Source organism: Hoplias malabaricus, chromosome X2 (genome assembly GCF_029633855.1).
Source record: "Hoplias malabaricus isolate fHopMal1 chromosome X2, fHopMal1.hap1, whole genome shotgun sequence".
Lineage (NCBI taxonomy): Eukaryota > Metazoa > Chordata > Actinopteri > Characiformes > Erythrinidae > Hoplias > Hoplias malabaricus.
Genome location: NC_089819.1, coordinates 51,213,493 through 51,234,740, shown reverse-complemented (window position 1 = coordinate 51,234,740; position 21,248 = coordinate 51,213,493). Strand labels below are relative to the sequence as shown.

General features: G+C 42.6%; 1 protein-coding gene across 2 annotated transcripts in view; it reads right to left on the bottom strand.

The window, feature by feature from the left end:
• Positions 1-21,248, bottom strand: part of LOC136676698 (leucine-rich repeat-containing protein 4C-like) — a 51,030-nt gene that overhangs the window by 6,733 nt on the left and 23,049 nt on the right. Inside the window, exon 1 of one of the 2 annotated variants that reach the window (XM_066653881.1) lies at positions 7,791-7,927. The exons of the other annotated variant lie outside the window; for it this stretch is intronic. The gene's annotated coding sequence lies outside the window, so the exon portion shown is untranslated. Of the gene's footprint in view, positions 1-7,790; positions 7,928-21,248 lie in introns of those variants that run through there. 2 annotated transcript variants of the gene reach the window in all.

Genomic DNA, 21,248 nt, shown 5'->3' with positions numbered 1-21,248 from the left:
TTACTTTTTTTTATTATATTTACATAAAAATGCATCTCAAAATGCCTCAAACCACACAAACACTAATAGAATGTTTTACTCTGTAAAACAGTGAGAAGCAAACAGCAGCATTGAATAATATATCAGTTATTAAAATAAAATATCAAAGGAATACAGAAATCAGGAAAGTGTAATAGATAAATATAATAATAAATATTAAACAATAACTGACTTGTTGCTAGAAAACCTTTAGTGATGTTTGTTTATTTGAGCTGGAGCTGGGTTTGTTGAATTGTTTGAGAACTAACCAAGTATCAGTTGGGAATCAAGAAAGCTTATCTATCAGATCTGTGACTTTAGGTCTGTACTTGCATACAGTGAGCAAAATGAACAACAAAAAGACAAGTAAATAGTTATCACAATTATTTCTAAGGTAATTAATCATCTGCTAATATTTCATAACTGTGACAGTCCTATGTTTGTTTGATGCAGCATTCTGAACAAGCTGCAGTCTGTTTTAGGTAATCCTGTGAACTGCATTACAGTTGGATGGATTAGCTTTTTAGCATCTGGGATAAATGTGGGTGGAAACAAACAGAGTGTGAAATTTCTAAACCAATCCAACGCCTTGCGAAAACGGAGCTCAAAGAATGCCTACTTGTTAGCACTGTGCAGCAGACATCAAGCTAACTGTTTACATGGCCCCAAAAAACTCCAAACAAGCTCGTAGCTTGTGCAGATGTGTGTTGTGGGCATGAAAAAGATATCATACGCCACAAAAAATATATGCTACCTCAGAGTAAATGCTATCAGCTAGCAATAGCACATCTCCGCTTAGCTTATCGGTGTTCTCATATTCACAGCAGAAATTTGAGAGTGGGATTTAAAGGAGATAAATGTTTGATAGCAGCAGATTTCCAGCACCAACTGATCGACAAGTTTACTACATGTATTTTCTTGTTACAAGATCCTGTTGACCAGACTATAGCATCTAGCCTTTGTGCTGTATTTCTTAGATGAGAAGATTTAAAGACTTGCTGTGGAGAGAGAGTAAAATTGGAAGAGAGTGAGAGAGAAGGAAGATAGTCAGTGAAATTTTGAGAATGAGAGACTTTGACAAGGAGGAGAGAGGACACTTCTGAAAACCTCCTGGCTAACTGGTCATTGACTCAAACTCTCTCAACAAAACCGCTGCGTGAGAAGACTCCGATGTTAATTGCCGGTTTGAATGAAACGTGGAACACAATGGCGTAATTTGGACCGCATTCCCACTGCACAATTTATTACATTCATGCATATTAGATTAAATGTGTTTCCTCAGACATGCTCGAGCTGTGCCATTATAGAGACAACCGGAGGATAATAAGAGATCAACAATGAGGAAAGTCTAAACAAACCTGCCATTTCAATGTGCTTCTCAACTGACGTGAAGAACAGAGAACCTCTAAAACTGCACCTCTGCAACAGGACACCTGCTTATCCACTATTCTTCTCAAATAAAAAGGGTCAGTAAGGTGTTTGCTCCACTTTTATCTGCAGTAAGAATTTTTACTCTTCTGGAAAGTCTTTATACTCAACGTTGGAACAGTTCTATGAGGATTTGATAACATCCTGCCATTCTGGACCACAAAAGCCAGGTCTAATCATCCCAGAGGTACTGAATTAGGTTCCCGCACTCTAGAGAACATGATTTCATTGCTTCATAGACTAATGGCTGCAGAATATTAGACCCCTCTTGCTGGCACATGGCATTGAGCATGGTTATCTTAGGTTCATGTGGAGCTGCACCACTGTCCCATATTTCATGTCATGTTTTTCTTTGGAGATTACACAAGCCACTTGTGTAATCTCCAAACCTGCATCAAAAGAGAATACACTTTAAAGTAAGAGTTAATAAATTGTAAGTGGTTTCTACAAATCTTTATTTATTTATTTTGCACATGGCTGTCTTATTAAGGTCATTCCGCTATGGGAACTGAGCCCCTCAAATTAATATGTTAGCTAGGACACAATGCATTATTATTATCTGTAAGAGCTTATCCAGTTCAGGGTCGCGGTGGGTCCAGAGCCTACTTGGAATCATTGGGCGTACGTTGGGAATACACCCTGGAGGGGGCGCCAGTCCTTCACAGGGCGACACACACTCACACCTACGGACACTTTTGAGTCACCATTCCACCTACCAACTTGTGTTTTTGGACTTTGGGAGGAAACCGGAGCACCCGGAGAAAACCCACACAGACACAGGGAGAACACACCACACTCCTCACAGACAGTCACCCGGAGGAAACCCATGCAGACACAGGGAGAACACACCAAACTCCTCACAGACAGTCACCCGGAGAGGGACTCAAACTCACAACCTTGAGGTCCCTGGAGCTGTGTGACTGCGACACAACAATATAATGCAATATATTGTACTGTAAGTATATTATTTTCTTTCATTTATTCACTCACTCATTCATTCATTATCTGTAACTGCCTTTTTGAGACCTACCACATAACAAGCACTGCTTTCCCTTAACACAAACCAATTCATCCACATCTCTGTTCTGACCCAGACTCTGATCTCCTTTGACAAAAATGTGATGAGTTGATTTGTGGCTTCATCCTCTTATTTTGCCACTAAGTTGGAGCAAGCACCAATCGGAGATCATCTCCCGAACTGTGAAAATGCACAAATGTGATTGAATTAGTCATGGAGAGAGACTTAGATGATTAATCGCTGCATTCAGCACTGGATGTTAGTTAGCGGCAGTGTAATTGACACTGTGCTGCGAGGTCTTCCAAGGGACACACTCTTAACAGGACACACGACATAATTAGGCCACATCCTAGCAGGAGCTGTTTATTTACAGCAAAAATAAGCTGCAAATTAAGTGCTCTTAATGGCATTGATGGCTCGCAAAAGTCCAAATTAAAAATAATCTTTGATTCTCTTATATGAGCTCATTTCTTTTCCTTATGTATGTTCTGCTAAAAGTAAATATCCACACATCTATCTTGTACTTAGAATATACAGCAAATAAAAATGGTCGGAATAAGTAGATTGGGGCTTTTGCAAAGCTTCCAAGCACACCCACACCGGCTTAATATAGACTGTGTGAGACATCTCCTGCTGCTCTCACTCGCTTGTACAGAGGAGCTACAACAAAACCCAGATACCGCAAACACCACTAGTGCACCGTTCTATCGCTTATGTAATGGACCAGCAAGTTTTATACAGTCTAAATGATGTTTTTTTCTAGTTGCCGGTCCAGTGCCTGCACTAAGATTTGCAATTTTAAGCAGCTTTCTCAGTCCAGTGCGGTGCAGTAGAACAATTATTTACATAAATTCACAGGCAGTATATCAACTATTCACATAAATTCACAGGCAATGCTTACTCATGCAGGCCTTTGTGGTGAATTAAGTCCTGATGCAATCACTGCACAGGCCCTTCGGCAGCAGCATATCCTCTAAAAGGTGCAGTATGTAGGCTCATTTGTATTCATTTAGTTGACTCATAGTACAGGTAATAAATAACCTAGCCCATCTGCCTTATCAGCGTTTAAAAAAGTGGTGAGAAATTTAATTAAGGGAAGAAAGGTGAAAGTCATTTTGAGCTGATAATGTTTTGAAGAACCACAGCCAAGGCAAAGAGGGTAGGGGTATTTAAAGGTAATAAAAAACCCCTTTGAACGCTGTCGAAATATGTTTTTCAGTTATGCCCACATAAAAAAAAGCTTTTGTAAAGTGCCCGACATGACCATGTCCAAAGAAACAGAGTGGCCACTGTCTGGTACCAAAGCTGTGACTGGTTCATTCATCCAATTACCTAAGAATATCTGACACTAAAAAGCCCTATTGATCTGCTGCCAGAGTGGCTGCAGAGGACAGGATCTCAAACAGAATGGCCATAACTCCATATCAATCATCCACCACATTTTACTTCACAATCGATGGCTGATGGGGTCTCAGAGAACATGTCATTTTGACTGAAAAGCAAAGGCAGTAGGACTCAATGCGACACTTCTACGTTCTCACCAGCAGGACACCTGACAGTGAATCCCACCCTCTCCACAAAGGCCAAGTTCAGGTCATTCTCTCATTCTGTGGTGATAATTTTAGGAATTATGTATTTAGTTCATAAAAACCATTCAAGCTAAAAATGCAACTCCAAAAATGATTCTGATGATTAATCACGACTCCTTTCCCCTCTGGGAAGATGTAATATTCCAAAGTAAATCCTGCATTTAATATCCACAGTATCACACCATTTATCTTTGAAAGTAATTTTATGCAACATGGTGTGCCCCCAAGTGAAGTAATTTGCAATCTCGCCTGTGATTTTATCCGTGGCTATCTGCGGAGGACATGGACAACATCGCAAGGGCAACGAGCAATCTGGTAACAAATGAAGAGGTCAGCAAATTCAAGGTCAGAACTCACCTACTAACTTAGGCACTGCGAAACATTAAACATGTACTACGTATCCAGGACAACGTAGGCTCTCATGTATGAAGGTAAAAATAACCTGAAAAGACTCTTATCCTGTGCCACTGCTCTGATTTTTCTTTCTGCATAATTCAGTTGTGGCCATGCAAACAGAGCCACCCAGAGAGCTGTGGTGTGATGTGTTTAATTGTAGAGAAGGTTAGGCCCCATCCACATAAATCTGGATATTAAAAATGTTGTATCTATGGAACTATGAAGCTCCCTTCCACAGGTGAAGAACGTTGCAAGAACGCCTTCCAGTGTTTGCAGAGATTTAGAAACGTCTCGGTGTGGTCAATTTAATTTGATTTGAAAAAATCACGTCTGTTTCTGTCTTCATCGACAGACCATGCTAACAATGCTAGCCACTGGATTTTCTATTTGTGCTGTGATTTACAGACTTCATTGTTACAGCTGAATTTTTCTTTAGCTGTATATCACTCTGCAGTGAGGAGGGGCCAACAGGCACTGAACGTAGTCAGGTTAAATCCACTGTTCCAATGGCACAAAGCTAACCACTAGCTTAGGACAAGGCTTGGTCCTATTAGCTGCTGGTGGCACAATTCTGAGAATGAAACTATTATTGCTGAAAAGTGACAAGAACATTTTTGAATTGTGCTTGTGTGAGCATTTTTGAGTTTTGATTTTGCATATTACTGCAGATCAAGATGTTTTTAAAAACCCAGATATTGTGGTCAACACCAGGTTACGTTGTCGTTCAGTGTCTACAGCACACATAGCCACATGTTTTTACCATCCTACACCACCGGTGAGGCAGTGTGAGACTTCTGAGCTTTGTGTAAACCTGATCATGATAAAAATGGAAAGATATAAACAGTATAAATGTATCAAACAATTTTATAGAGTGATAGAAATATAGCAGCAGAAGTACATAATGTAACTTCTCTAACAGCACTCCAACAGCTTAAGCAGACATCATTGGATTCTGTTGATGGATCGCTGGCGGGGTTCATTATTCAATAGAGTTAAACACTTCAGACGTCTGGTTACTTTCACCACCACTGGGAACATAAATGACTTTACGTTCATAATTGAATTTTGCAGATAAGTAGAAAAATAGGTGCAATTTCTTTTTCAATGCACAAAAGCGTTATCTGTAGTACCCGATACATGCAGGACACATTTTATTTGACTTTATTCAGTACTGTTACATTCTAAATGGCTGCTTAATCATTTATTTACATTAATCAATGTGTATGTGTAGAACATACAGTGTGTAATAGCAGTAGAACATGCTATTTTTTTTTGCCCTTTTCTTTGTATTGTAAGATACTGAAGACAAAAACTTTGTAAATACTTAGCCAAAAGTCTGATAGAACCCCAATAAGGTTTCTCAAATTAGCCAACAATCTCCGACTGTGATCATCCAAACAATTAAAATCTGAAGGCACGAGATATGGGATTTGGCATTTCCAGCAGAGATACCATATTCATTCAAATAAAGAGATAAATGCCACAGAATAAATATGAATAATTTTCCTGAAATCTGTCGCCATATTCAGCTATTAAGATGCAACAGGTACCGGCTCTAAATTGGAAACTGGATTGAGCGAGTAAACAGTTCCTATGTGTTAAAATTAACCTTGATTTTTCCAATAACAATGGCATTTTGGGTGTAATTTATTTGTTGTGCTGTTCCCTTGACAGAAGCCTCAAAGCTCAAACCATTTCACAAACAGGTAATGCTTCCACTAAATCACTCACAAAATACACACTTTTGGAGAGTGCTCAGACTATTTGCCCTAGAACTGTAAAAGGACAAACAACACACAATAGCAAGTTCTCGGGAGACGTTCTTTTGGCTCCTCGGGGCCTGGAAACAATGGCTTACAGAGATGTTTGGCTCATAGGCCGAGTGCCAAGGTCTTTACCTAACTGGGAAGGGTGCGCAGCAGCCAAAGGAGAGGCTTTACAAATGGAAAGCCCTCATTAGAATTTCCAAAGACTCAAATTCTGTGTAAGTACATGTTATGTTCACCTTGAGTAGACAGCAACATTAAACAAAGGGCTTAAATGGCCGTATTTTAGTGGAAATGTCTGATTTGGCAGAAACGTGACTGGTTTGTAGTGTATCACTCTTAAACGCAAGTAGCAGCTCTTGCAGCAAGTCGGAGCTCCCAGTGAATGTGTTCTTTTGGAGTACCACAATTTCTCAAACATACAAATGAACATCTGCCTCTTTATTTGTCAAGATTATGAGTTAGGGTTAATTATCATTATTTCAAAATTTTAAACCGCATTGTTGTTGATAACAAAAGCATGGTGTGATTCAGTCTCAATCACTTCTCTCCTGCATCTCAACACGCAGAGGAACTTGGTCAGATGAGTGGGTTCTGAACTGTCCATACAACGTTTGTGTGAGTTAATAGAAGTTTGAACACAAACAATGTAAATCAGAAATATGTCTATGCTAATAACAACATCTGCACCAATGGTTCTCACTGGGTGATGCATGTCTGAGGCCTGTTTATAAGCTTTTCTCTTCATTCAGAACCAAATTGCACACCTTCTAGAAGATTTGGTATTTTGATTTTTACTAAACCTCACGCAATATTGCACCTTAAAGATGTAATAAATAAAACAGAACAGTGGTAAATAAAAAAAACATACTGGAAAAGCTTAAAGAATGAATGTGATACATGTCTGTGCTCAGGGGAAAGAACAAGGTAGAATCATTTGTTCCATGAAACTGTTCCTCTGTATTCTCCACAGTGATCAGCTCCGGGGTCCACAAATGGGGATCATAAGATTTTATACAGTTTTCTATTTTGAAATATAGAGATATAAATCAAGGAGAGAAGTAGACCTTTTTTCTGAAGGGAAAGAAGACCTTTCTGTGTGGAAAGAAGCCAAAATCAATAACTTACTTGCTGTTCAGAAGGTCTCTTGAAGCTGTTTAGTTAGAGAAAATAGGTACAAATCGGAGGAGTAATGCAAATCCCTGATTCCGTAGAGACTTCCCTGTGCACATCCAGTAGGAGTGGAGCTCTGTAAACTGGTGCAGTGTGGAGCCCGAATGGTGCGAGCCTGAGGCCAGGTAGGTGAGGTATAATCATTAGATTGTGCTAAACTAACTTATGCTGCTTCCATTATCATAATGGCACAGATAAATAATCAGATGAAACAGCCACAATCAGGCATGACTTTCTGTTTTTTTCTCCTTCACTATCTCTGGTGGTGTGGGAGGATTAGGCTGGGCCCCCACTCCTGATGTTCCCACTGAACACCTAATGCCTGCGCTTATCAATATGCTGTAATTGTTCAGAGTTCTGCTGAAGCCTCAGGTGACTGCGAAATCCAAACACAGGGCTTACTCATTATAGCAGGTGCAATCTGCTCAGACTCAACCACAGACAACAGAAATGAGACATGTTCCCAACACTTTGGCTGTGACCAAATCAAAATCTGCCAAAATATTCATGCTCAGTGCACCACTAATGCAATAATTAATAGTCATTTTAAGGAGGTTTTTCAGATTCCATTGGCAAATTCACACTCCCCATGTGCCATACATTCATTATTTAAAGTGGACCATTTTATCATTTATTACAGTAAAGTCTTTGCACTTCACAAATATAGGGACCCTTGTTTAGCATGAACAAAATAGGCTGTAAAAATATTTTCATTCATTCATTATCTGTAAGCGCTTATCCAGTTCAGGGTTGCGGTGGGTCCAGAGCCTACCTGGAATCATTGGGCGCAAGGCTGGAATACACCCTGGAGGGGGCGTCAATCCTTCACAGGGCAACACACACATTCGCACTTTTGAGTCACCAATCCACCTACCAACGTGTGTTTTGGACTGTGGGAGTAAACCTTAGCAACCGGAGGAAACCCACGCAGACACAGGGAGAACACACCAACTCCTCACAGACAGTCACCCGGAGCAGGAATCGAACCCACAACCTCCATGCCCCTGGAGCTGTGTGACTGCAAAACTACCTGCTGTGCCACTGTGCCGCCCTTAAAAATATGTGCTGCTTTATGGATAAAATACAAAGAAATCCATAAAACCACATCTGATTTGTGTGCATAGTTTTAATGGAAGCTGACTTGTGACGTATGTTGCTGAGAAAAGAGATCCTTCTCTGAATGTACAGCCATGTCGGTATCTCTATAAATAAGCTCAATATAGATACTGCATGGTTTGGTCAGTGTGTCCCACACCTGCCATGCACACAGATTATAGAAAATGACCTTCCCCCAATCACAACATGGCTTTTCGCATGTTATGTCTCTAACAAACGATTGCTCTCAGGATATGCCGCTTCCACCACTAACACTAACCTCAAGTTTGTATTTTAGACATCCATTTTGGTTCACAATAATTACACATCTGACACCCCACTAGAGGGATGACAGTAGACACGCCCTCCCTCTCCACAACACTCATGTGTAAGTCAGGCACAAACTGCACTCCAACTCATTCCAAAGGCATTGGATGGAGCTTCATCACTTTAGAGAATGCAAATCCACTGCTCCACAGCCCACTGCTCAGGGGCTTTACATTCCTCAACCAACGCTTGTCTTAGGGCAGGATGAGCTTTGTTTCCTGTTTTTCTGTGGAGATTACATAAACTCTCCAAGCACAACTGAGCGTCTTTATCCACAGCAGGTGCACCCTAAAGCATATAAAACCACTAATTATAAGAGCCTGCAAGAATAAAGCAAATTAGTAATTTAGTGATCATGAGATAAAAGCTACCATTAATGAAAACACAACACGATAGACCAATCAGATCTGAGGGAGGGTAGGGTTATTTTTGGTTATTTCTTAGTGCAGACAGCACTGTTTGTCAGGGCAATAACATTTCACACACATGGTACATGTCCTAGCAGTACCCGGACATGTCCTTTAATGAGTGAATTCAGGCCCTTTAAGGTGTACACATGCACTGTTCATTGGACGTTGGACTGTGGAGCAGTGAACCTGTGTTTTCTGGGTAATAGCGATCCATCTGATACTTTTGGGCTGAGCTGAAGTGGGGTTTGAGATCCAGAACTAATCATCCTGACCTCACTAATTATCATGTGGGGGAAATGTGCAAATCTCTGTTAATAGCTTCAGTCTTAGAAGAGTCACTGACCACCAACAGCCCAAAAAATCGTGTCCATAAAGTCTATGTATTAATTCAGCTCTAAATAATAATAATAATAATAAAAGAAAAGACTCCAGGCTTCACATGTAATGTTGATTAGCTCGGCTTCTGTGTCCTTCCCACTGCAGAGCAGCTTACGGCATCCAAGAGCTTTTACATCTCATCGTTTAATAATTTTTTCTATGGTTTATTAAATTACAAAAATAAAGTTAGCTGCACTCCGTGGACATACGACAAATTAATTCGGTAACCTCAATGTAATCAGCAAGACAGGACGAGTCACACTTTCACGGTGTGAAGCCTGCGATACGCGAGGAACTATGTAGATGAGATAAACATATGGACTCAAAGTGAATGAAATGATCTTACTTTAAATCTCTCAGGCGCTATGTGTAAATCAGGAGGAAATCCTGCTGAGTGACACTTTTACAGGCTCAGAGCGGCCTCCGATATAGACACCAGTCACTGAGCCATGACACCTGGCACACAACAATCTTCAGCGGGAGCTATTTAATGCGGTAAGATGTGGAGCGAGGGGGGGACTTCAGTGCCGTGTTCTCATCTCAGCTCAGGCGTACACATCGGGGACAGATACAGGAGCCGCACACCAGGGGGAATTTATTGGCTCTGGGTTGGTGCGCCCTCGTGTTTTCGTGACTGTGCAAAACCCTTGTTAGCAAAAATACTGGTGTACTTTTAAACTGTCAGGACCTCTGCCAAAGCTGCAGCCCCACAGCGCTGTTCCAGGTGAAGATCAAAAGTGGATTAGTGCATGTTCAATATTCATCACACAGCTCTGATCACAAAGCTAAAGACAACAGAGTTAAACCCATGCAGGTATATATGTATATGTATATACAGTCCCATGTACTTACTGCTCTTCAACCATAAAATGTGTGTGTATCAGTCTGTCTACATATAGATCTATCAATGTGTCTATGGTAAACATAATACATATTTTAACCTCTAATAATTTAGACTAGTTTTCAGACTATATGTCTACATGACATTTTTTTCTGATAGATATTCTTTCAAAAGGGTGGCACGATGGCACAGCAGGTAGGTGTCGCAGTCACACAGCTCCAGGGACCTGGAGGTTGTGGGTTCGATTCCCGCTCCAGGTAACTGTCTGTGAGGAGTGTGGTGTGTTCTCTCTGTGTCTGCGTGGGTTTCCTCCGGGTGACTGTCTGTGAGGAGTGTGGTGTGTTCTCCCTGTGTCTGCGTGGGTTTCCTCCGAGTGACTGTCTGTGAGGAGTGTGGTGTGTTCTCCCTGTGTCTGCGTGGGTTTCCTCCGGGTGCTTTCGGTTTCCTCCCACAGTCCAAAAACACACGTTGGTAGGTCGATTGGTGACTCCAAAGTGTCCGTAGCTGTGAATGTGTGTATGTCTGTGTTGCCCTGTGAAGGACTGGCGCCCCCTCCAGGGTGTATTCCCGCCTTGCGCCCAATGATTCCAGGTAGGCTCTGGACCCACCGCGACCATGAATTGGATAAGGGTTACAGATAATGAATGAATGAATGAATATTTTTCAACGAGACAGAATCATATAAATGTCTGGCATCTACATTGTTTTCCTTGCTTTGATAATTGATTGGGAGTCTCTTATTTTCCTTGCTGTGCACCAAGGAACTAAAGCACTACTGGAAGGTCATAAGAAATATTGGAAAATATGAAGCTGATTTACATCTAGCCCAAGCTTTTAATTCACACGGCCTATTTGGTATTATGTTCAATGCAGGAGTATTTTAATTTGCTTCATAAGAAGCCTGTGTTTAGTTGATTACCATCGCTGTGGTGAAGCTCATTTATGTTAATGCCCTTATGGGAGAGTATGTTAGTGCCAAGATAATGGGAGCGCTATAGTAGCTGTATATGGACGTTGTGCACAGACCCCTGTTTGAAACAGACACTCAGGTCAGACAGTTCGTAATTGATTTTCAGGAAAGGCTTGAACTTTAAATCTTATCAAAATCTGTTTGTGTTCTAGCACTCCCTGTCGATGATGTGTACTTGTTTTCAATTAGAAAACCAACAAATATATCATCTGGCCAAATTTTGCATACAAATTAGAATGAAATATTAAGCACGCCATGTAAATCCATGTAAGTAATGCCTTGTTATTGACTCCAGAAATCTCCTTGGAGATCAATATACTTTATCCATCCATTTCACCATGGGGATTCATGCACTTCATGCATCCATCTATTCATACATCTGTTTATTTATAAATATTTATAGCATGCTGGACCTAGTATATTCACAGCTATTAAAATCTCCTCTCAGCAAATTAAAGCAGGCGCTGGTGCTTCACACTGATATTTCCATCAAGTTATTCTGAGCACAGTACGTGGGGGAATGAATTGACTTCATCAGATTTGCGGCTCATATAATGCTATTAGTCATCTTCATAACAATGGACCTTAACACCATTGTAGCGGATAATCTCTCCATGGGGAAGTGTTGGGCAGACCCATGTGCGGCTCTTCTAGCCCATCCGAGGGAGAAAATCTATAGTGTAATGGGAAAAGGTGTTGCGGAAGAATACAATTACTAGACAAAAGCGCTTCAGTGGCTGCTTTGGCAGCAGCAGCTTTCCTTGCTGAAAATACACAGCTTGAGGGAAGGGAATCTTGCATGTTCCTCATTGTATAGCAGCGGAATTTTTAGCAAGGCATTCACACTGCCTGTTATTTGCCGCGCGAGCCGACACAAAGGGGCCCAAAAGCATTATTCCACTGCACAAAAAAAAAAAAAAAAAAATCAGAGATGGAGCAAAAAAGAAGGGGAAAAAAAACAAGCACAAAACGGTTAAAACACTTATTGTTTCTTTTCTGTTCTTCTCCCCCTGGAAACAGTCATGAGCCAAGGCACATCTAATCTCCAGGAGTGGCAGAGCGAGATAGGCTCCTCATCTGGACTATCTGAGTAAAGAGTGATCACTGGCCTGAGCCCTTCACTTCACTTTACCTCAGCGTTCAGATGGAGAATCGCAGCGGCAGAGCGCTGACCAGGCGAAAACAGCCGCCTCGGCTCAGCCATCTTACAGCTCGGTCTGGATTTATTACAGCTCTCCTCGCCACCCAAACCTCCCTCTCTCCGTACACTGCTAATCCATAATCAACAGCTTCAGAGGGAGACAACTAAGGATGTGTGATGTTCTAATTCCATAGGAAAATCGGGATTTCAGTGGCCAAAGTTTTCAGTATTAACAATATTAATTAAGGCTCTACAATATGTATAAACTTCAATGCTGTGGTAATAATTGAGAAGTTGTTATGATGTGAAATGTATATTTTGGCGTGCATTATTCTGACCAAAAACATTGATGTTTGCTGTCTCACTGAAATGATTCATCTCAACACCAGCAGAAACTCTTCACAATGCTTATTTGCATATTGCAGCTGTTTGCAGTTTAAAACTGGACAGTCCAGTGCAGGTTAAGGTCACTGTTCAAATATAAAAAAAAGGTGGATGTGGACCAGTGGAACTTGTTCTCTATAGTAAAGGAGCTACAGAGTCTTTGGAATGAGTTAAAGTGAGTGTTCATGTCTAATCCACTAGCACCAAGACCTGACCCCACTAAAGTATTCATGGCTGAGTTCAATCAAATCCACACAGTAATGGCGTTCCAGTATTTATGAAGGCAGAGTCGCTGCCACATGGCTGCAGGGCCTCAGGGTCCTGGGTTCAATCCTCACTGCCTCGGAGGCGTTTAGTGCGTTCTCCCCATATCTGCATGGGTTTCCTCTGGGTGCTCTGAGTGAGTGTGAAACTGAGTGACTGGGTGTGACACTGTCTGCAGGTGTGTGTGAGTGACTGGGTGAGTGTGTGAAACTGTTCACAGGTGTGAAGGTGTGAGTGACTGGGTGAGTGTGTGAGTGACTGGGTGAGTGTGTGAAATTGCCCACAGGTGTGAGTGTGTGAGTGACTGGGTGAGTGTGTGAGTGACTGGGTGTGACACTGTCCACAGGTGTGAGAGTGTGAGTGACTGGGTGAGTGTGTGAGTGACTGGGTGAGTGTGTGAAATTGCCCACAGGTGGGAGTGTGTGAGTGACTGGGTGAGTGTGTGAGTGACTGGGTGAGTGTGTGAAACTGTCCACAGGTGTGAGTGTGTGACACTGTCCACAGGTGTGAGTGTGTGAGTGACTGGGTGAGTGTGTGAAACTGGCCACAGGTGTGAGTGTGTGAGTGACTCGGAGTGTGTGTGACACTGTCCAGCAGTGTAAGTGAATGGGTGAGTGTGTGAAACTGTCCACAGGTGTGAGTGTGTGAGTGACTGGGTGTGTGTGTGACACTGTCCACAGGTGTGAGTGTGTAAGTGACTGGGTGAGTGTGTGAAACTGTCCACAGGTGTGTCTGTCACTGACTGAATGAGTGTGTGAATGTGTGAGTGACTCAGTGAGGGTGTGAAATTGTCCTCAGATGTGTGTGAGTGAGTAATTGGGTGAGTGTGTGATGGAGTGGTATTCTGTCCAGGGTGCATTCCTGATTGCAGTCTGGATCCACCTCAGCCCAGATCAGGAAGAAGCAGATACAGACGATGTACGGATGAATGAATGAACGAATGAATGAATGAATGCTATTATCACTGTATATCACTGTAAAACGATAGGATGCGAGTTACGTTCTAAGGCATTCTGTTATTATTAAACCATAGAGCATTAACCGAACTATTAAAATGGGAAATGACATAAATATTGAATTTTATACATTATGTATTTAACTGATGTACGATAAGTGTCCCATCCCTAGAGTAGACACCGTGAGCACATAATATCTGAGATGAAATATAGCATCTTAAAGCTCTAATCCATCCGACTACGTTATTCTGCACAGAACTGTAAGGATCTTCGACGTGCTTTTTCCAGCCTGCCAAGTCAAAACACTCATGAATGTTGATTTAATCAGAACCAGAGGAATCTATATTCCTTTACTGAATTCTCAATAGGATCTCTTGAGGACTGGATCATTGATCAGTGGGAATGCATTTTCCTCCCTACTGCTACTACCCACTCTGTCTCTTCAGAGCCGCAGCAAGATGGCGAGGATGAAATATCCGAAAGGTAGTCTGAAAAAAATGAAAACATATGGGTACCTCCGTCATTATGTCTGGCATCTGGTTGACAGGATGGTGAGGGACACGGGAAAGTGAGTGGAGCTTTAAAGTATTATGGTTTTTCATAAAAAGTGCCGTGGGCCGCTGCTGTGAAAATGGAGGCCTTCCTCTTTCAAGTTGCTGTGTTTCTAATTCAGCGATTGGACCCCATATTGTGTCCAGACTGTTGCACAGCAGTGGTGACTCAGTGCTCTATATAACCCCCCCCCCCCTCACAGACAGCTTGCTTAGGAATAATTCATGCTTTTGCATTAGAGCCACTGCAGTCACTTTTAAACGCTTGCAATAGCAAATTGATAGAGTCTTTCACAGCATTTAGAGGCTCTGCCTTCAAAACAGGAATGTATTTTAGTAACAGCAAGGCACAATCAAGCTGGATCCCTGGTTAAATTACTGGACGATGCCGCTTTTAGAACATTCCAGAGAAAGGCAGACGTAGGTTGCTCCGGCAACCACAATATAGAATTATAGCGAACCTGCGTCAAGAGTCCTTCCTCACTGCAACAAGAGGACAGAGCATTTTTTTTTACTAGTGTGGTAAAGCACATGGCCCTCACTCCCTCTACACACCACACATAGTGGATACATTCAACCATCTGACCTCCTGCTCTGACTGCTTCACCAGGTCAAACTCAACAGTGCTCCAGTGTAAACGCTTTATTTCACCTGTTTTTTCCCCAATCAGTAAGTCTCAGCACTATTAGGACTGGCCTAGAACAAGCGGAATATTTGTTTGTTAAATTCGTTATTTGTTATCCATCATTTTTGGAGACTCTTTACACTCCAAAAGACTTCTAGGTCACGCTCGTGGGTTCCTGTACATTTCAACAAAATGGAGGCAAATCCACCCCAAAATCATCCATCCATCCATTATCTGTAAGCGCTTATCCAATTTTAGGGTCGCGGGGGGTCCAGAGCCTACCTGGAATCATCGGGCGCAAGGTGGGAATACACCCTGGAGGGGGCGCCAGTCCTTCACAGGGCAACACAGACACACACACATTCACACCTACGGACACTTTGGAGTCGCCAATCCACCTGCAACGTGTGTTTTTGGACTGTGGGAGGAAACCGGAGCACCCGGAGGAAACCCACGCAGACACGGGGAGAACACACCACACTCCTCACAGACAGTCACCCGGAGCGGGAATCGAACCCCACCCCAAAATCATTTTTCTTAAAACCAAAAAAAGGAAGTAATAAACACTGCAGTCACTCAATATTTAAAAAGCTGTTGTTTGATTTTTAAAACACACCTAATTTTGAAAGTGATGTCTATTGATATTAATTTTAATTGAAATAATAGTCATTTTTACTGCGCCTCTGAAATGGATTAAGCCTCAAAGATGATGATGATGATGATGATAGTCATTGTGTGCTAAATCCACCTGAATTATGTTTATAGAAAATTATACCGAGGGTAAAACTATACAATAAAATGAATACAGTGCAGTAGCAACCCAGTGTTGCATAAATATCCTGCACTATAAGAGTGACATAAATACATTAACGAGGGCATGTTATGAAAAAGAAGACTCGTTAAGTTCATGAACACATTCATTTGGGGATCTGAAGCATAACAACTGACAAACTGTGAAAGAAAGTCCACCTAGTCTGTTTTCTGCAGGCTGTCAACATCTGATGCACACCATAGCCTTTGTGACTCACTCCTGGGCTGTGGCTCTGAACTGAGCCCTAGCTCCTTATCAGTTAAAGGAACAGTTGTTTAACCTGTCATTCTGCACATGGATGTTCAGACAGGTGGAGAAAGCTGCTGGGGTGTTTGATCCTTGTGGATATTTTGGTCCAAGTATGTTTCACAGATTTTTCATTCCGGGAACTCATGCTCAAATGTGTGGAAATTGGCTATGACACACCCCCTTTAATATTCATTCATTCATTATCTGTAAACGCTTATCCAGTTCAGGGTCACGGTGGAATCATTGGGTGCATGGCAGGAATACACCCTGGAGGGGGTGCCAGTCCTTCACAGGGCAACACACACTCGCACCTACGGACACTTTTAAGTTGCCAATCCACCTACCAACGTGTGTTGAGGGAGGAAACCGGAGCACCCGGAGGAAACCCATGCAGACACAGGGAGAACACACCACACTCCTCACAGACAGTCACCCGGAGGAAACCCACACAGACACAGGGAGAACACACCACACTCCTCACAGACAGTCACCCGGAGGAAACCCACACAGACACAGGGAGAACACACCACACACCTCACAGACAGTCACCCGGAGCGGGAATCGAACCCACAACCTCCAGGTCCCTGGAGCTGTGTGACTGCGACACCTACCTGCTGCACCACCGTGCCGCCCTAACCTTTAATATATATTTTACATTTTGGTGAAAATGTATAATATACGTCAGAAATTGTATATAGGCATTTGTCAATATTGTTATGATGTGGACGTCGTTCAAGCTCAATACCACTTCACCGTAGAACAATTTAAAGACATCGGTTACACATAGATGCTATTATACTTCATTCAAGGTGCATGTGTAAAAGTAAGACAGGAAAGAAGGAACGACAGGAGGAAGAGCGAGAGCACAGCATTAAAAGTCAGAGCACATAGAGCGTGGAGCCCCATTCATTATTCATTAGCTAAGTCACCGTGCATAGTAATTAAACACAAAATCTAAAACAGAAATTGCTTTTGTAGATGACTCCTCACTGAACCCCCATAGTAAATTTTCTCATTAGATTCACAAAGACGACGTGTGAATTTGCACAAGGCATAAAATACCCGCAGTAAGAATCTAAAGAAAGGGAATTAAGCCAAAAGTGTCGTACAGTAGACGCAGCTACAGGAATCTGGGTTACCATGAGAACTTCATGTTGCAGTTTTTCATCTGCTTTATGTGGAGATAATGGCGAGCGGAGGGCTAGCAGACGAGAGGAGAAGAGAAGGGAGAAAGCAGGAAGGAGAAAGGAGAAGGGAGAAAAGAGGGATGGCTTGACCCTCCTGCATGGGCACAAATGAGGGAGCCACAGCTTGCATGGTGCTCATCCCTTGCATACAGATTGCATTACACAGCCAATCCTCTGAAAGAGCCTTTGCTGTTGAAAACGCACTGCCATGCTCCGGTGTGTGGAGGCAACCGGCCTCGCGTCCAGCCGAGTGGCCCCTTAAGAGCAATTAATACAGGAAAGACTACTTTACTCATCAGCTACAGCGCTCTATATCAACGGAGGCCTGCATCGGCAAAGATGCCATTTGTTGTCATTAGCACACCTACGAACTTGTCATGTATTGACCATTCCTGTGGAGATGTGGTGCGATCTGGACCAAGCTTCTGCATACCGAGTCTCTGATGGCACACCTAAGCTTGGGCTGGAGCTTTCCAAAATGATTGGCTCCCTGGTGGTGACAATCCACCTGATTAATGGCACGGAAAGCGAATGGACAGAGGAGAGATTATCTGACCGGATGCTCAGCCTGGATTTGTGGAAGTGAGATGGAACTGGATGAACCTGGTTATCCATCACATAAAGGCTGGGAGACAGGTACTGCACAGTATGCTGATGTGTAGTTTGATCATTAACATAACGCCTGCCTTGAAAATACAGATATTGCAATAGGCTGCATTATGCAAATGAGCCCTTTAACGAATCCCAGAGCTTTTTACTGAGAGCTTTGTGCTTTTTAACCAACTCTCAGATGGTCCAGATGAGCTTCTGTGGGCATTTTGTTCATACAAAGCAGTTCATATATGACATGTTCTTTGTAAAATGCAGGCACTTGTATTCACTGAGAAGATCAACACAACACCATTTGACCAGTGGTGACCACAAATCTGTGATCAACAAATAAAATATAGTCAAAGTAATACAGCCAATCATTAAAGAGGGCAAGTTATGAAAAAATACATTGTTCCAGGACAGCCCGGTGGCGAAGCAGGTAGCGTCGAAGTCACACAGCTCCAGCGACCTGGAGGTTGTGGGTTCTAGTCCCACTGTGAAGAGTTGGTGTGTTCTCCCTGTGTCCGCGTGGGTTTCCTCCGGGTGACTGTCTGTGAGGAGTGTGGTGTGTTCTCCCTGTGTCTGCGTGGGTTTCCTCCGGGTGACTGTCTGTGAGGAGTGTGGTGTGTTCTCCCTGTGTCTGCGTGGGTTTTCTCCGGGTGACTGTCTGTGAGGAGTGTGGTGTGTTCTCCCTGTGTCTGCGTGGGTTTTCTCCGGGTGACTGTCTGTGAGGAGTGTGGTGTGTTCTCCCTGTGTCTGTGTGGGTTTCCTCCGGGTGACTGTCTGTGAGGAGTTGGTGTGTTCTCTCTGTGTCTGCGTGGGTTTCCTCCGGGTGCTCCAGTTTCCTCCCACTGTCCAAAAACACACGGTGGTAAGTCGATTGGTGACTCCATGGTGTCTGTAGGGGTCAGTGTGTGAATGTGTGTCTGTGTTGCCCTGTGAAGGAATGGCGCCCCCTCCAGGGTGTATTCCTGCCTTGCACCCAATGATTCCATGTAGGCATCAGACCCACCCCAGATAAGCAGTTACAGACAATGTAGTCTTAAAAATGCCTAAGTCGAATAACATGAGCCATTCTGACTTTGCTCCACTTCAGTCCTCAAGTGGGGAGACTTTGGAACTCTATTGCTCCCACATCTGAGCATCACCAATCACTGCTCCAAACCTATGTTCATCCAAGAGGCTGAACCAAGTAAACCAGATAATAAAAAAGGAAATGATTTGAGAAACAAGCAAAAAAAAAAAAAACAGCTGAGGAAAAAGAGAACAGAGCAAAAATGGCAAAAAAAAATGAGAGCAGAGAAGGATTAAAAAAAAACTAAACAAAACAGTGACAACAAAAGCAGAACTGGAAAAACAACAACAAAACAAACAAACAAACAAAAAAACACATGCAAAAACAAGTGCTAAGAGCATGGCTAGGTGTTGCTACTTGCCCTGGGTTCAGTTGTGCATGGCTCATTCTCCTTTAAAGGAACAGGAGCTGAAAGTGGCCATTCTGAACAAGGCTGTTTAGACAGGGGGAGATCACTGCTGTGTTTTTAATCCTTGTGGTGTCTTGATCCCAGTATTTCACAAATGTGTCATTTTGACCCTAGGGAAGTTAATTATCGCTGAAAAGTGATCGATTATTCACGTTGCATTTAGGATCCAGCCTTTTTATTACATAAAGACATGTATAGTTTCACTATGTTCCTATTATCACCACTGGGGGGAAAACCTTCTACAATTCACCCTTGAACATGTCTTTGTATACATTTCAAAGCCTGAGGCCTGCTGATTTATTATTTTTTTTTATTACTACAATCACGTTTGGTTTATTGATTAATATCTCTTCCTTATTCCTCCTTTCTGACACCAAAGAGCTGTGATTGGTCAGGATACTCACAACACATAATAAGTCATTTAGTGATTGGTTAGAGGGTAGGCCTTAGGCAGGACTCTGCAATTTCAGTCTTGCAAACACAATATCTCAATAATAACCAAGCAAACAATAAACTGCGCAGCCTCAGTGGCCCACATTCAAAAAAACATGAATTAGAGCGTGATCCTCTGCGGTGGAATGTTTACACTCGTGCCACAGCGATGCGCCGAAGGAGTCTGATACTGTCTCGCTCCTCCGCTCTGGTGGGCAGAACAGTGGAAAAGCATCGGCTCTGTTTTCTCTCGCCCACCGCTCTGATATCCTCCACCTACACGTTACCGAGGACTGCCGGTATCCTTCGCAGCTCAAAACAAATACGTCTGAATAGTCATTAGCCTTAATGACTGTATAACACAGACAATGCAGCAAAGAGATGAAAAGAGGCAGGCCAGGGCAACCATTACTTTTCCATGCCTGACATGACAATAGGAGCGGTTGGGGCCTCAGAGCTATAATCTCACTGTGGCCATATAGTCTCCTCAGTCATTAGTATTGACTCCGCATGAAGCCGGGCCAATTGAAGCACTCAGCTGCTAGCAGGCCGGTGCACATAAATCCAGTGTGTGTTTGGAGCCTGTGAGTGGCTCTCGGAGGAGTCCAGAGCATCACATCTATTCATCCTGCTCACTCATATTCCGCATATTCCACTCTACTGGATTTTTGTTCCAGCACCAAGTAATAAATCATATGCACTATTAGGCCTGCACCATGTGGACAACACAGGTATTACGATTATACGGCTACAGATCGTGATTGCGATCTGCCTTGCAGTATATTAAGAGCATATCGCTGAATCACTGCGATGTACTTAGAGTCTGGCCTGCTTTATTTTGACCAAATGAAGCTTGTGTGGAAATGGAAAAGCTTTAGTTCTCATTCAAATGCAGATCCTGTAATGTAAAGTTAAGCTAAATGCCTGAATCACGGAGGTGAAGGAAGTCCTTCATCTCTTGCTGTTCCGTGGATGTTACAGAAATATGTGGATGGAATATCTATCATGTAATCCCTCCCTCTCCCCTCAGTCTTCTGCATCAGAGAATGCTGTGGTTTTTACAGAGCTTTCAGCCGGCGATAGCATGAATGACATTGTCATTTTACCAAACTCCAGCAGTGGCTGGATATATGAGATACATTTCATATATTTAGATATAAATGA